General features: G+C 36.8%; 1 protein-coding gene across 2 annotated transcripts in view; it reads right to left on the bottom strand.

Moving 5' to 3' along the window:
- GRIN3A (glutamate ionotropic receptor NMDA type subunit 3A) overlaps window positions 1-18303 on the bottom strand; it is a 136933-nt gene that overhangs the window by 94886 nt on the left and 23744 nt on the right. The gene's annotated exons all lie outside the window — the stretch shown is intronic.

The raw sequence follows: 18303 nt of genomic DNA, 5'->3' as shown, positions 1-18303 counted from the left end.
GAATAAATTTCTGTTTTGTATAAGCTGCCGAGTCTGTGTTCTAGCAGCCTGAACAGAATAAGATGTATGGAATAATTAACAATATATACACTAAGATTAAGTGTATAGTTCAATATTAAATGCTTGATTACATTAATGCATACACTGAGACTGGGTTCTTGCTGTGAAATGTGTGCTTATACAACTTCCATCACAAATGTACCTATTTATGGGACTCACTAACTCAATGAAGGAAGAGTATCTTCTTTGAAAAGTCACAAGTTATTAATCATATAGGTAAAGTGAAAATAGTCCTTGAATAAATAAATTTGTTAAATTATTCTTCCTGAGTAGGCATTTGACACATTTGTCTTTTAACAGTGACATCCTTAGTAGCATGAAGCCTTACTTATGTTTAGGTGCACAATAAATATTGGCCAGATTGAACTAAATACGTTCCCACTGGGAACTATTAGACTATTGGAGTATTTCTGGGAAAGTGCTAAACATTCAGGTCAATAATATAAGTATGGAAATGAGGAGAACCATCTCAGTAAAGTTTTAAGCCCTTGTACAAAAGGAAAGAAGTGTGGTCTTCCCTTACCCATCAAAAAATATGTAACAAGAAATAGAATTTGAGCTGAACTTTGAATTCTTTGAAGGACTGAAAAGGATTTGATATGTGTAGATTAAGGAATGGAGATTCCAAAGGGATTTATGGGAGAAAAACAATGACCAAAGGCAGTAAATGAGAGTAATTATGGTGGTAGGCAGATTGGAGTCTTAAAATTTATTCTAAGAATTTTATTTTTGTCCTTCCAAATTAAGCTTTGAACAAGGCTTATAATGATAAAAACAGAGTTTTTTGGGGGATCATCTATAGGCTGCATTCAACAGGGAGATACGCCCTCTAGGATCTTGATTAGGTGCTAAGTTTTTAAACAGGAAGCCAGTGTTCACTGGTAGGAGGGGTGATGAGAAAGTGTTTTTAAATTTATTTTTTATTTTTTATTAAAATGTAATGATAAGATCTGATATGAGAGGCAAAAGAAAGAAAGAGAGAGTGAAGAACCAGGAAACAATATCCAGTAGTCAGTTCCTGGTTTCTAGGCTTAAGAAGCCACAAAAGATTTTGAGGTAAGAGGAATGAAAGCTTCACTTCCTCACTCTTTCTATTATTGATTAATATAAATTGCTCCCAACAGTTTTTCTTCCCTCCTCTTTTAGCTTTCTTCCTTTCCTTCTTCCTCTTTATTTCCTTCTCTGCCTTGACCCTCTTCCAGAAGCAAAGAGCAATGGAAGGTAAGCTCTACATTTAGCTGGCGGGAACAAATTATTTCCAACTGTTTTCTTGGCCTCAGCTACCTATTCTGTTGCCAGTTTTATTTCTAAAACACAAATATGACCATATTATTCTTCTGCACCATAACCTCTGAATCACTCATAGGATAATTTTCAATATCAGGAGTATGGCTTAAGAGGCTATTCCTAGTCTTTAATCTCCAATACCTCAAACATGCACACCAAGACAAGTCATTTATTTTTCTTGTATCAGAAAGAATATTTTCATGCCTACAGAAATTCAATATGCTGATCTCTCCACCTGGAAATGCATTTGCCTGTATTCATATTCACCCTTCAAAACTCAGCTCTTCTATGGAGATTTCCAGAAACTAGTCTATCTAGCATTTACTACTGTTTCTGCTGCTGCTGCTGATGGTCTTTTTTTCCTCACAGTATTTTTGCCCTGTTAATTTCCTGCAGTGGTGAATTTGGTTTTTGTTTGTTTTGAGTGTTTCTCTGACTGCTGACCAAGGAGAATTCATCATCTCTTGTCTATGTCATGGGGTCATTTCGTTCATCCCTTTATTACTTTTCATTCCATAATGTAGCTATTGGATTATGTATTTAACTCCCACACTAGATTGGAACCATATCTCGGCCATCTCTTCTAGCACAGTTCTTAGATAATCAGAGAGTATTTATCAGCTTTGTTGTTGTTGTTGTTGTTTGCTTCAAGTCCTGGGCTATAATCATAATCTCTTCAGTGAAAGACTGAGAAGAGCTTAATTTTTTGGTCCCATTTGGAACACAGGCTCATCATATACTTCCTATAGAGGGATTCATTAAATTAGTATGTATATAAGGAGCAAGCTATAATGGAGACAGGGATGAAAATGTTTTCTTCTTGCTCAATAGAAAAGCAAAATTAGCTAATCATATTGAGCACTGAGCACCAGACAGAGAAACGAATGCAACTGGCATGAGAGAGTGACATGGGAGTAAAATGAAGACCTTGAAGACCACCCCCCCCCCACTCTCATGCATAATGATTAATTCAGAGGATCACACTCATCCCTACAAGCGATCCTATTAAGAAATTCCAAATGCCGAATTTAATCCTTCTACAGACCCAAGGAATACAATTCTTCAAATGAATATTCATTCAATAATATTTTAGAAACATCTAGTTACATTATATTTATCTAGCAGCCTCAGATGCAGCATCTCTCAGTTTCTCTCCATATGATGATAAAGGTACAAGCATGTGCACATGTATGCACACACACACAGCTATGAAAATCTATAACACTGAAATTCAATCCTAATAGTAAGTTTATCAAAATCTGGGACAAGAATTAAGTCAGACCTATCAAACCAAGTTGAGAAATAAAACTTATGTTTTACATATAGTTTTCAAAGGGCAAACTCATAGCCTGAGAGAAGATATAATTTTTAAAAATAATTTTTACTTTGTTTATCTCCTAAATCAAAGATCCAGTAACAGAACAACCCAAGAATCAGGAAGCCTCTCTCAGCCATGCAATAGAGTAAAACTGCCTTATAAGTACATTCAATTTATATAAGTTAAAATAAATAGGTTCATTAAAAGGAGGTAGAGGGAGAGAAAATATGAAGTTAAATAGTACTGATAATTCTCATTTCCTTAAACGAATCTGTTTATTTTATATATTTTATGTATTGTAATATATACATATTATTGCACAGAGTTGTACATATAAAACCATATATACCTAACTAAATAGGTAATTTAAGGGATTTTCAAATGTAATTTTCCAATGCTTTGAATTGAATATTTATGTCTACCTAAGATTATATGCCACTTCATTCCATTGACTTTTGGAGTTTTATTCCCATCACTATCTGCTTCTACATTACTTCGGAGGTTGAAATTTCCAAAAGTAAAGGGCAAGAAGTGTGGATGGGGAATGTCCATGCCGAAATGCACTCATGAAAGAAACCTTAAGTTGAGTGCCTACTGGAGGAAGAGAGGAGTTACCGAGGTGGCAGTGCAGTTGACTGTTTCGGAGAACTCAGAAGTGTTAGAGGGTCTTTCAATGGTACAAAGGAAGATTCCTTCACTTGCTATAGGTCAGAGTGGATTTACAAAATATTTAAGTTCCACGCACAGAGAAGTCAGTCAAGAATGGTAAGAAAATTTGGAAAAATGATAGAGGGGCCTTGCCTTAAAAGGTATTGGAACATATGAGAACATAAATTTTTATAGAACATTATTAAAACAGGCAAGTACTAACAAAACAGATGTTAGTATATATAAAGTACATTGATTTTGATTTAATATACTCTATTGATATATTATACATCAAAAGTTATAAAGGAGTAAAGAAGAAATACATATTAGATTAAGAGTTGAGAATATAATTATTTGAAAACATAATGTCATTTAAATTCCTAATTCCACCATATATTAAAAATAAATTCCAGGCCATTTAAAAGTAAAAATACCATGTCATATCACTAAAAGACCAAATAGGTGGTAATATGCTTCAGAAATCACAAATGACAAAGAGAAATACATTAAACTAAATATTACAATATACCTTATTTCTAGCATTAAAACTTATCATAAATAAAAAATAAAGAAACATGAGAAACATGGGAATAATTGCAATGGAATTAATAGATGAAGAGTTATATTCGCAAAATATAAAGAACATTTACTAATCAATCAAGAAGTAGAATTCTGACTGAGCACTCAATCAACAAAAATAATTTTAAGCTCTTACTGTGAGCCCTGTCCTCTGCAAACTTCCTGTTGCCCATAAAGTGGGTGAGAGATAGACAATACCTTTTTTTCATTTTGTATTTAACACATAATTGCTGAAAGAAGTAGAACTTATTTCTTTTTCTTTCTGAATGAAAAGAAACAAGTGACTTTGTAAAAGTCAGAAAATATCAGTAACTCTTTGATCCCAGCCTACAATTTGCTGCCGTTAGCTGGACCGTCTATAAACAGTGAAAGATGCATTTCTGAACCCATTTAGATATCTGAAAGTAGAAGACATGATTACAGTAGTAGATATATAGGACTTAATATAATTATAAATTATGGAAATTACTCTAAATGTAATAGGATCTGGCAAAACTAGGGAAGGGGAAAGAATGTTCCAGGAAAATTTTAATAATTATAATTAGTAGTGGTAGCTGGATGCAAGTATTTACATTATATAAGCATTCTCTAATTGGGACTTTAGAACAAAAATAAAGGATGTATATAAAGATGACTACTCACTATACATAGGTAAACATATATAATGATTTATAAAAACATCACGCATATTTAACTAAGAATGTAGTCTCATTTGACCATTCATTCTTCTTCGACTAGATACTATCTTTCTAGTCCCAGATAAATGGCTGGAGTCACCACCTACTTCTATAGTCCCTCTGTTTGATTCTGCATTGTCCTCTTTCATAGTTTCTTCAATGTTAAGTCCCTTGCTGGTGGTAAAGTAAGCAACCTAAGCTTCCCTCTCTTCTTCTGAGAGGCAGTGCGTATAGTTGTTAGGGCTGAGGAGTTAGGGCCACCTAATGCTTCAATTCTGGTTCTATCTTGTGACCTTCTACAAGTCATTTAGCATTTTTGAGTCACAAATCCCTCATCTCCAAAACAAGGATAATGCTACCTCCTACTTTACAGATTCATTTTGAGAACTGAATGTGAGAAAGAGCTAATGTAAGCATAGTAAGCGCCTGGCACCTTGCAACGGTCAGTAAGTGGTAGACGTTACAATCTGCTTAAAGTCATTGTGTCGGAAGTGCTTGCTAAAGTGACTGCAGGACAACGTTTTTCTTTGCTACTGTCCCTTTTCCTTTCTCTATTCTATTGTCACACAATAATCCCTGAAATAGATATCTTTTACAAATACCAATCACACCAACTCCTTAGTAGGAAAACAGCAAGTCTATCTCAGGCTGGGAGAAGCTATTTATTTGGGAGATACTATGTTTACAGCAGAGACCAGTTCCCCTCCCCTGCCAATCCTCTTTCTTTGATAACTAGTTCTAGTGTCACTTCACAAGTTAAGGCATTTTGCGTGCCAAATGTTGAAGATCCCCTGTCGATCTCTGTTCTCTCTGAGAGCACAGATTCAGCTATTTTCTGGATCAGTAAAAGTTTCAAAAACAGTACTGGCTACAGTAAAAAGCTTGCCAGAGAGCTTTGAGATATTCCCTTGACAGAAGAAAAGAGGTAATGAAGCCGGGTTTGCTTTAAGATTGGAGAAAAGATGAAATTCTTGCAGCTCTTTCTTGGCAAGCAACCCCATTTAGCCGTGCCTTCTAGGCCAAAGCTCAGAAAGCTCAAGTGAGCATATTTCCTCTTCTTTTAACAGAGATGAAATCCCCTTCCTTCCATAAGTCTGCTGATTACTAAAGGTGTTCAAAGGGCTCAGAACCGGCTTTCTGTGCTGCTATCACCTCTGCTCAGCCAAACAGGCTGCAGGGGGTTTTCTGTTTCTCATTATCTCACACCTCATTTGACCTGTATTATATAGAAATCTTTTTTTTTTTTTCCTGAAAATTAAATCGTAGTCTTTTAGAAGTCCCGGCTTTTATATAAATTAACTATTTTTATTGTTCCATTAAGGATTCAGGCAAACATAATGCCCAGAAATTGTAATCTAATGAAAATAATACAAATGAAGAGCTAATAATACCTACCGATGTCCCTAGTACTTTATGCACATTGTCTTATTTTATCCTCACAGTGGCCTCATGAGGTGACTAATAGGATTAGCCTCCTTTAACAGATGACAAAAATGAGGCTCAGAAAGAGAGTAATTTTCCCAAGGTTGCATAGCTACTAAGAAAGAAAGCCTAGATCCAAAATCCAAACTCCTAGGACTTGAAAGCCTGTGCTTTTGGCCAGTACTCTAGTCTGTTCTCTCCACTTGATAAGAACAACATGTGAAGTAATGCCTTGACATTTGTAGATTTATATTTATAGTTTCAATTATCTGCGAGCAATCCTAAAGGCCCATGGAATCAAGTCACTTGTAAGATGTGTTATGGCATGGGTTAGAATGACAGGCCCTGCGTGGCTGGCACATGGGAGCCAGCGAGGGGGCCCAGCCTGCTGCCTGGTATGCACCTGGCTTCCCAGCCGTTTCTGTTCACTCACCCCCACCTCCCATTTGTAGCAACTATTGTGAAATGATAAGACTTGCCTTTATTCAAAAGATGGAAAACATGGTAGAGTGAGAGATGCCCTTAGATCTCTTACCTTGAAACAACAATAAGCTGAACATCTAAAACTCAACAAAGAACACCCAAACTGCACACCAGCACAACTAAGCATGGGATCTGTGCATAAGAGCTACCACAGGTCAGAACTCCGGGTGTCGAGTGGTGGACTGGGAATAATGAAGAAGCTGCCTATCGCAGCTGCTGGAGCTCCCTTCAGGAGGAAGGCGAGGGGAGAAGGAGTGGTGAGTTCGTGTTGCAAGTTCCCTGAACATTCCTGTCTGGGATAGCTGTGGCTGCAGGGCACGGTCATCAGGGAAGAAAGCAGAGAAGTGGGATGGGACCTCAGAGAAACAACAGCAAAACTGAGGCTGAGTCACAGTCCCCAACCCCCAACCAAGAGGGCTTCTCTCCCTATACCTGAGACCCATCACTGCAGAGCCCCAGGGGAATCTGAGCAAATGCTGCTGAGACTGTTGCTGATACTGACAGGGGCTGAAACTGAAGGTAGCGAGCGTGATTAAGTATCTACAAGAAAATTAAAAAAGCATTATTAAGACTTTATATAAAGCAAGAATCCAAGAGGCTTAGATGTCGCCTACTGGAAACCAAAAGAAAAGACTTGCATTTCTTCATTAACAGCAATTTAACAAAAAAAGCCAGTTTTATAATTAATGACATCATTTTTGCGTTTGGTAGAATATGAAAGTTTGGGAAAATTCATTTGTTTTTCCCTTAAATTCTACTGGATTTCATGATTGAAACTATAATCCACAAACTATAATGGTGTTCAACGGATATGTATAGGGTTGTCAACAAAGATCCTAGCACGTATCTCTCAGGATTTGAGTGATATATATCAAACAACACATAACAAAGTAGTAAAATACAGTGAATGCTTCAGAAGGCAGGAGTGTGGATGCATCGTGCAGTGGAATAACTTTGCCAGTCATGCCAGATGTGGTCTATTTCACTGCAGCAATATGGAGAAGACTGGTCTCCTGGAAAAAAGCAGACAATGGTAGACTGGCCCAGCCTTAGGAGGAAGTGCTGGCAAGCATAACACTATCATAAAAGAAAACCAAACTGGCTGATTTATTCATCCTGCAAAACATGTGTCGAAAGCCTATTATCTGCCAGGCCATGGATACAGAGATGAATGTCTTCAGGCAGAAGTAACAGCAGAAGCATGCCTGCGGTTCCCTTTGAACCAACTTAATCCTTCTTCCCAGGCTGATTTTCAACACGGGAAGTCAGGGGCATAGCAGGTCAGTTTGTGGTAATTACTCAAGCTTCCTGCATTGGGGTTTTGATCATGCATTCCTTCCCACCACCCCCATTCTAGTTCCATCTTATTGTTAATATTCAACTAGTTCATCTCTACCCCACCTGACTTGTGCCTTTTGTTCTAGATGGTTTCCGGCTTGGCCTCACGAGGACCTATAAGCCCAGCATGGGTGGTAACCATCTGTGGATTGCCTGGTGACACTTACCAGGTGCCCCCAGAGGTGCACAGGCTGTAGCTAAACTTTGCCTGCAGCTGGATCCCTCCCAGGACTGTGTGATTGGGTCCCACAGCATACCTACTACATAAAGCAACTCTACTAAGACTGGGAGTCTTAGAAGCCCTACCTAAGACATAGAAACAAGACACAGAAAGGCAGCCAAAAATGAAGAGGCAAAGAAGCATGTCCCACATAAAAGAGCAGAACAAAGCTCCAGAAAAAGAACTCAACAAAACGGAGACAAGCAATCTACCAGATGCAGAGTTCAAAACAGTGGTTATAAGGATGTTCAAGGAACTTAAGAGAAGAGTAGATAAACTCAGTGAAAACTTTAACAAAGAGATAGAAAACATAAAAATGGAGATAAGAAACATAATAAGGAACCAGTACAAAATGAAGACTACAATATCTGAGATGAAGCGTACATTAGAGGGAATCAACAGAGTGGATGAAGCAGAAGATAGAATCAATGATTTAGAGGATGAGGTAGAGGAGAACACCCAATCAGAATACCAATAAAAAAAAAAGAACCCAGAAAATGAAGATAGTTTAAAGAGTCTCTGCGACAATATCAAGTGTATTAACATTCACATCATAGGGGTACCAGAAGGAGAAGACAGAGAGCAAGAAATTAAAAACCTATTTGAAGAAATAACGATGAAAAACTTCACTATCCTGGTGAAGGAAACAGACACACAACTCCAGGAAGCTCAGAGAGTCTCAAACAAGATGAACCTCAAGAGGCCCATACCAAAGCACATCATCATTGAAATGCCAAAGGTTAAATACAAAGAGAGAATCTTAAAAGCAGCAAGAGCAAAGCAATTAGTTACCTAAAAGGGAGCTCCTATAATCAGCCGATTTCTCAACAGAAACTTTATAGGCCAGAAAGACTTGGCACAAAGTATTCAAAGTGATGAAAAGCAAGGACCTACAACCAAGATTAATCTACCCAGCAAGGCTATCATTTATAATCGAAGAACAGATAAAGAGCTTCCCAGACAAGAAAAAGCTAAATTTACCAAGCTCATATTACAAGAGATGTTGGAGGGATTTCCTTACTAAGAAAAAAACTTATCAAAAATATGAATAAAGAATGGCAATAACTACATATCTATCAACAAGTACTTCAAATGAAAAAATAATTAAATGCTCCAATCAAAAGATAGCGTGGCTGAATGCATAAGAAAACAAGACCCTTACATGGGCTACCTACAAGAGACTCACTTCAGATTAAAAGACACACACAGACTAAAAGTAAAGGGATGGAAAAACATATTTAATGATGGACCTAGGGGGTATTGTGGTGAATGGAGTAAGTCAGATAGAAAAAGACAAATGCCGTATGATTGCACATATATGTGGAATCTACAGAACAAAATAAATAAACAAAAACAGAAAGAAACTCATAGATACAGAGAACAATTTGAGGGTTACCAGATGGAAGGGGATTGGGAGGGGGTGGATGAAGAGGGGGAAAGGATTAAGAAATACAAATTGCTAGTTACAAAAGTCATGAATATGTAAGGTATAGCATAAGGAATATAGCAAATAATATTGTAATAACTATGTACGGCATCCAAGGGGCCATACTAGTTTAGTGGGGTGATCATTTCTGAGTTATACAGATGTCTAATCACTATGTTGTACACCTGAAACTAATATAATAATGTACACAAATTATAAAAAACATATTATTAGAAAAAAGAACTCTGAAATAAAAATGTTGGCTTAAGAGAGATTTTAGTTCCTACATCACCACCAAAGTTTTGGTCGAATTAAGTAAGATTTGAATGAGCTTACACATTTATATGTATAATAATAATTAAAACTATCAAAGTATTCAAATTATTGTTATAGACACTCTTGGTGACAAACGCTGGCATATTTTCCAATAAAAATTTTTTAATATTTTTGACAAGTGAGTTCAGAACATAGTCAGGGATGATTGAAATGTGCACCAGATAATTAAGCTGTCTAGTATGTAAGTTAAATTTCCTCTGGAAATTTGATTATGTCAATGCAGCTTAAAACCATTATTAAGAGATGGCTTATGTCACATGCTAATTTGCTTTATTGCACTAAGAATGAAAACTCAGCTAAATGTTGATTATATCTTTTTAAAATACCCTCTAGGACTAACACTACGGTTGACATAAACTTTTTCCTCAATTCCATAAGCCGTTTTTAAAATGGATACAAGTACATATTTTAGACATTTAAACCATGGTTCAACTAATTGTGATGTAGTATGGCTTTTATATATACTGGTTTAGTACCTCAGATTAATTTCATAATTATAAAATCAGTTTAATTGCATAATATCTTCTTATTTAATTTGGAAATTTAAAAAAATTATTGACTCACATTCATTACTTACTATCTATCTGCCATTGACCAGTTTAGCACCAGAAATAGTATTATCATGCCATTAAACAGTATCTCAGTAAATTTCCATTTTAGCAAAACTTGTGATCTACTAACTATGATTAAACTTTGATGTTATGATATTTTATTTCACTTGCATTACTAGGTACACATTAGCATAATTAATTCCTTGTATCTTTCAAAGCCTGGTTCAAAGTAAGCAGGAAATGTTGAATTTAGTTCTTAAAGTCTTTGGTCACAGAGGTAGTACTCTCATGAATTAGTGATCAAATTCAAAGGTTCTTTAAGCAGTTTTGGTGACCAAAGGTCCAGAACAATACACTTTGAATGAACAGGTCTATGTTCTTTCAGGACAGTCTGTGTAAGCATTGTCATTAATTAGGAAATAAAAAAGACCTAAAATCTGGATTTCATCTGGTCCTGTTGTGAACTCACTTGTCAAATCATTGCCTATATTCATTCAATAATCAGATCATAATCATTAAGTTTGAATGATTCACCAAAAGCCAATTAGTACACTTAGGATTTAATTCCTTGGTTTTTAAAGCTCACCCACTCCAAATTCCTGTACAGTTTATGGAATGCCATGAATTAAGGAATAAGGGTGAGTTAAAGACATTTCTCTTTCTATTAAAAAGATTAATAATTTGTTTAACTGAGGTGGTCTGTCTTTATTATAGTATTTAGTGAATATTACTAAATTTTACTATTTATGAATATCTACTTGTGTTTAATTTTATCTCTTGAATTTTAAAGGAAAGATTCGGGCTCAGCCCGGTTTGTACACTCTAATTTCTCTCTGTAGTCCTTAAGCCACAAGTAACTGCCCTTTATAAGAGATGTATAGAGTGCACTGATTTATGGATTCACTAATTTTTCTTCTCTACTGTGACAATCACGTGATACCTTGAGAGCACAAAAACATTAATTGCTAATATATTTAGTACTAAAAAGAATCAACTTAAATCAAATAAATTTTCTGGTTTCCATCTGATTTTCAGTATGAGCACTGGAATTGTCTTTTTCTGGAATTAGTTACTGTCCCTATATATTCATTCTATTAGCATTATTTAATCTCTCTTGGCATTATTTTCTTTGAAACTCTTGCATATCATACCAAAAGCTCTTAGGTTTTAAAATGAGAAGAACTTCCAAGCCCATCAATATGTTTTTTAAGTTAGTCTAGGGGCATGGACCCACAGAGAACAGGGACATTAAGAAGTCTTTATTATTCCCAGAAAAGAGAGAGAGAGAGAGAGACAGAGAGAGAGAGACAGAGAGACAGAGAGAGACAGAGAGAGAGAGAGAGACAGAGAGAATTGATAACCTAGGCCTTATAACATAGTCCAGCATCCACAAATGCTAGGCGTACAAAGTTGACGATTATATGTTTCCTTTCTGTCTGTGTCCTGGATTATCCTGGAGAGTTCTGATATCTCTTGTCTCCCTTTCCAGATTATGCAAGATCCATCAGAGCAGACTGTTAACATCTCTGCTTATCTCCTTTGAAACACAACCGGCTGTCATCTTGTCTTGTTTATTCAATTATCTAAGTATATCTTAGCTTCCTTTCATCTTGGAAGCCATTCCAAAACACTTGGAATTACACAAGTGCTCTAGCTCTCTTCTCTACAACCATGACTAAGCTGTTTTCTTTGCTCAGCACACTCTTTACCTCTTTTTTTGCATCACTAACTTCCAGCCATCTTTCAAGGCTGTGCTCAGGCATTTTTTTTCTTTACTCCATGTAAATATTCCTGACTTGCCTTACCCTCAAGTTGGATTTCTTGCCTCGCTTTTATCTGCTGCCTCATCACACTCTGTATATCCTCCAATCATTTATTATATGGCATAATCATTATTTGTTTACTTGTCTCTCTCTTTCTTTGGACTCTTTGGGGGTTAGAGATGTCATCTTTTACAGTAAAATTCCAAGTAACGGGTGCCCAAAAAATTAGAGAGCCATAGTGAAGATTTGTGGGTTGAATAAATAAATGGTGATGTGTAGTTTAGATTTAGACAGAGAAGCCTGACCTTTAGCTGAGATGTACGTCTATTTTTTATGAGTCATTTTCCTTCCTATTTCACTAATACAGTTTCTCTCCAGAGGCAAGAGAAATTATTATCTGCATTCCTATAAAATCTTATCCTTCCAAGAAGACACAAATCTTCTGTGATGTCAATCAAAAAGTGGCATCTGATGCTGAGAGGATTGACAGAACTGCTCAAGTGCATGTGCACCTGAGGCACTGTTTAGAAATACAAGTGTCATGATATGCACAAACTCAGTGCATGTCAGTCATTTTCTTCACACTCGAGATGGTTGTGGGGAAATATTTACTGTGCTTTATAAATTATTCACAGCTGCATTTGTTTAAATGCTCGACAGTGATGCATTTGAAACATGATTCAATATACAAAGCCGTCAATATTGAGGCGATCTTTCAGTTACTTATCTGTTATCTAAAGTGCAGTATCACTATACAGATGGAGAAACAACTGAAATCTCAGCGAGCAACCTAGAATGGTATTCTAACAAAGTAAGCGGAAATGACAATAAATAAAAGCCTATGTTAAGGACATATGGACTATGAAGAGGACAGATAAAGGAGGAGGATGAAAGTTTTATCAGGATTTTAAAACAAAATAACATGTCTATATTCCCAAGAAAGTAATCAGACTTCGGTTTACTTGAATTCAGAGACATAGCTATACTGGCATGGAGGATGGGGAGAGTAAAATGTGGACAACTACAATACAGTATAAACCTCTTCTTGTCCTGAATTAGTTTAGTTCGTCGCATAGTGTATATGGCAGAAGAGTAAAGATGCTTACTTTTTCTCCAGGAAATAAAAGTGTGGATTGCTATGAGTTGAAGCACAGTGGGCCCAGAATTAGTTCCTGGCAACTTTCGGTGTCTGGCAACTTTCAATTATAGAAAGGAAGGAGAGTTTTTTCATTCCCTTTTCTTGCCTCCCTGAAGACCTTGTTCTGGTATTTGCTTCAGCAGGTTCTCTCCCTCCCTTCGGATCTCCAATCAGCTTATAAATTTATCCAATATTATCCCTTTCCCCCTTCAGCTACTATGCCAAGTTTTACTCCTTTTCTTCATCACAAGTCTGAATATTTACTAATGCTTAAAATTTCCACTTCCTCGTTTTCCATTTTTCTCATCCAATAAATAACATTTGACACAGTTGTTCATTCCCTCTTGAAACACTTCATTCTCTAGGCTTTTCAATCCCATAGGTCTTGTTTTCTTCCTATCTCACCAGCTGATTCTTCTCAGGGGAACATTTTCTAACTTTGAGGTGCTCCAGGGCTCTGTCCCTGCATCTCCTTTTCTTATATACGCTCTATACTACTAATTTTTCTTTTTTTTAGGTGAGGTAACCCTTGGTTGACCTCATAGATTGCAAGGACCTCGTCAGCTTACAATCCCTTATTTTTTATGTTTTACACCTACGGCTCCTGGTCTTCCTAAGTAGTCTCCCATCCAAGTACTAACTAGGCCTGACCCTACTTAGCTTCCGAGATCAGACAGGACCATGCTCGTTCAGTGTGGCATGGTTGTAGACTAAACTAGTAAATTTAAATACCACCTATACTCTTTATTCTCCAACCTGGACCTTGTATATTCACATGTCTTCTTGATATCTCCTTTAAGATTCCTGTTAGGAATCTTAACAAGTCCAAAGAGTTTCATCGTGTTCTTTCCTCTTACCCTCAATCCCGATACTCCTGCCAGATCCACTTCCTTTAAAGCCTTCTCCACCAAGATTGTACCATCATGTACACCAAAAGCTCAGGCCAAAAACTAAGACATAAGCCTTTAATTCCTTTTTCTCTTCACATCACTCATTAATCCATCAGTAAGTCCCATTCACTCCGAGATATATCCTGAATTCAATTCGTTCATCATTTTACTGCTTCTAGAGCGAGCCTCCATCTGTCACCTGGACTAATGTGACAGCCCCTCACTAATCTCCCTGCCTCCACCGCTTTGTGTCTGGCATTCAGTTCCCTGCATAGCTGGCAGAGTGATCTTTTAAAAAATCTAAAACCATGACATTTCTTTGCTTAAGCCAGTTTAATAAGCTTCCCACAGCAACAAGAGCAAACTGTAAATTCTTTACCCAATTCCTGAAGTGATCTGGCCCTGCTGAGCTCACTCACTCCACCTGTGCGGTCTCAAAGCCATTCTGCTCCAACATTATACTTGAAGCCCTTTCTTTTTTATGCAAAGGAGAAATATTCTTCCCCAGATGACAAATTCTTTCTCACCACTGAGGCCTCTGCTCAAATTTCTGGGCTTTCTGTCTAACGTTGGCAGCCGCCTCACTGTACCACCCACCACCAAATCCATCATTTTCTTCACAGAACACAATTTTATCTTCTTCAGAATGTTGGCCAATATGGAAATGATCTTACTTGTTTGTTGACTATTTTCTCACTACTAAAATGAAAGTTTCTAGAGGGCCTACACACTCGATCCTTCCTATGTCCTCGGGGTGTAGGTTAATGTTCAATGGCATTTGTTGGCTGACTGACTCACTGGCTCAGCACACCTCTACATCACATTAAAATTTATCTTTCTACTGAAAACTTCAAAAGTTAATTTTTTGACTGATAAGACACATCTGAGGGATTGTTTTGGAGCGGCTGACCTGTAGAAATCTGTCTTTCTTTGCTAACTCTAACTCCACCCAAGCCTGTCTGCTGCTTCCTTTGCTTCCGCCTTCACCTCTATCTCTGTCTCTGTCTGAAGCTTGATCGACCTTAGTCTCTATATTTTAGGTATATTTTCATTTAGAAAATATTTATGGTATTGCTCCTTTGTGCCAGGCACTGTAACATATATTGGGAATGTGATGGGAATGAACAAAACAGACATGTCATCTGTCTTCATGGACCTTAGAGTCTTAAGGGGGAGGTAGATATTCATAAAATAAAAAATAATAATAAGTAATGATTACTGGGTGAATGCTCACTGTGTGCCAGGCAGTGTTCTGACTGTTTTATAACTATTATCTCATTTAATCCTTACAACATCTCTCTATGATGTAGGAATTACTAACATTTTATGGAGGAAGATCACACAACTAGTATGAAGCCAAGACGAGATTCAAAATCGGGCTCGAGAAGCCATACATTTAATCACTATATTTTACTACCTGGTGAAATTTGTCAAAAAAAATATGAGAGGCAAGAATCATTTCAAGTAAGTTCATAATTGTAATGATAAGTTCTATGAACCTAAGGTAAAGAATATAAAGAGTACATTCCAGAGTGACCTAGTCTGGGGAATCAGGGAAGATTTTCTTAGGGAAGAGGTGTTAAAACTGAGATGGGAAGGATTTAATTCCCTCCAACCATTTTCTGCCCCACCTAATACTAGAACCTTCTTTTCAAAAGCATATAGAGACTCCTCATTGACAAATTGGTAGTTAATTCATTCTTCTGACCTTACTACATCCTACAATATAATCAATCTCTGCTATTGTTTAATGTTATGCAAAGTCAGAACAAATAAATATGGATCGGATGCATGTAAAATACTCCCTGGGTAGCCATGGTCTATCTCAGGATGAATGTGAATTCAGCATGAATATGACAACTTCAATAATAACCCTAAAAAGTGAACAATAATTTCCGTTCTTCTGTGACCCATTCTAGCCACTTGTAGGGAAAGTTATTTATTTGGAAAGGAAGTATTTGAGAATATCATAATCAGATTATGCAATAAGGGCACAGGAGGGACTGACATTATTGTATTTAATTTATGACACATTAGATAAGAAATCATTTCAGAGAAATGGTGCCTCGCCTTCGTAATGCCAGTCATTGGGAAAATAGTCCTCCCTGCCCTAGAATGTGCTGCCGGAGGGGGTCATCATGGGTTCTTTTGAGGCAACAGCTCATTTAATTCCCAGATAGACCAGGAAGCTTAATTTTGATCCTTGGATACATACTTCACTCTTTACCCCAACGTTTATTTAAAAATATAGAATGTTGCACACAAGGGAGACCAAGAGAAAGAAGGGGAATGATTGCATTGCTAAATGACCAAGTCCAAGAGGATTGATCTTCTTTTTCTTTTTTTTAACTTGCAGATGAAACTCACAGATTTCAGAAAAGAAATTGCAGACTCGTAATGAGGTGGTGAGACTAAATCAGCAAACGATAAGAAACATTCCAACAGTGATTATTCAACAACCACTGAAATTTGCAAAAGATGCCAGTATTTCCCAGGAGGGTAAACAATCATGATGCTGAAATGTCAGCTGTAGAAATAGTATGTTAAAAATGCAGCACAAAATTTCCCAGCAGTATATTTTGTCTTATGGAGTGTAGCATTATGCACGACAGTCCACAGTAGCTCTAGGGTTGTAGCTACATCAGCAAAAATGTCTTTACTTCTCTGTCCATGGTAATCATTAATGTGCTGGGGACACACTGGCTAGCTTAATTTACCACCAATAATTGTTTACATCTAATAAGGTTACAATGGAATTTAAACTCAAATCCTATAAACACCTCTTTGCTCTTCTCTATGGCTAGTTTATTGTCTGATCCTACATAGCTTTGGCACGGTAAAGAAAGGCCTTCTTTTTAGTCGTCCTGGTGATACCTTCTTTATATGTCTTTTAAAATATCTCAGATTGGCAGCTCCTCACAAATGAGAAATGGATATAGGTGGGAATCATCTTATTTAAGAAATAAACTAATTACTAATACTCTTATCTCTCTAGTTTAAGTTAATATCAAGGCAATCATTTTCATCTTTAACTTTGTCAGATTACTAATCCTAAGAATTTGGGATTAGTAGTGAACTTTTACATCCCTCATGGTATGCTAGGAGCCTCTGGGCACGGGTAACATTCTACTCTTCTTCATACTTAATATTTCTTCCAAGGAGGAGAGTAGTAAGAAGCAGGAAGTCAGAAGTTGCTCCCTTCTCTTTTGATAGTTCTTTGACAAGGGTTTTCTCTTAACATTAACCAATTGCATCTTGCTGATTATCAGGTGGGGAAAAGAAGGAGTTCCTCAATGCAAAAAGCAGGAGGGGGCAGTGCTTGGAGGTACTGTATTTGTAATAGACTTAGATAAAAAGAGAATGAGAACAATCTTGCCATTTGGATGAAAGGTCTAAAATGAGTTAGCTGATGAGAATGAAGTATTTTTTCATTCTAAAAGGTTCTGGGGCCATATAAGTGTTTGAGTGCTAATAGTAGTCCACAGACCACTAAGTGACTAATGCGATCGCATTTTAAGACATGAATAGCTAATTGAATTTTATGATCTTTCGGAGATTTAGTATTATTCATTATGGGGAATGTGTTATCCAGTGGTGGTGAGACTAGCATCATATGCCTTTTCAACATCTTTTCAAAAAAGATCATGTGATTTCTGTGATGATTTCATACATAGTGCCAATTAAAACATATTTTGCTCCATAGGCACTAGAGTACTATATGACAGTATTGCTAAGCCATAGTGGGAACAGAATGCTCTGCATGAAAGGAGATGGGGTGTTGTGGTTTAGCTCCTCCCCATGAGCTCAAGGTCATAGATATTAATGTGACCTGGGAATTATTTATACGACACCTACCATGATAAGGTTCTAGTTACATGATTATAATTAATAATGAATGAGTCATTTTGGTTGAGAGATCCAGAATTAAATTTATTATCCGTTCAAGGCATGCATCTTCAGAAATAATGGGAAAATGATTTGTCTTATTCATTTCTATGGCTAGCCTGACATTTTTATATGAGATGAGTGAGCTTCTAGCTCTGAAAGTATAAGGCCTACACTAATGTCTCCCAGATGTTTATTAAAAGTCCTTAAAGTAACTTGTGGGCTCTCACATAAAATTTTGCAGTAAATCCCAAACATGAATATAGGACATATTTTATGAAT

Source organism: Rousettus aegyptiacus, unplaced genomic scaffold, assembly GCF_014176215.1.
Source record: "Rousettus aegyptiacus isolate mRouAeg1 unplaced genomic scaffold, mRouAeg1.p scaffold_m13_p_3, whole genome shotgun sequence".
In the NCBI taxonomy this organism is placed as follows: domain Eukaryota; kingdom Metazoa; phylum Chordata; class Mammalia; order Chiroptera; family Pteropodidae; genus Rousettus; species Rousettus aegyptiacus.
Note: the sequence above shows the minus strand (reverse complement) of the source record. Positions and strands in the feature narration are given on the sequence as shown.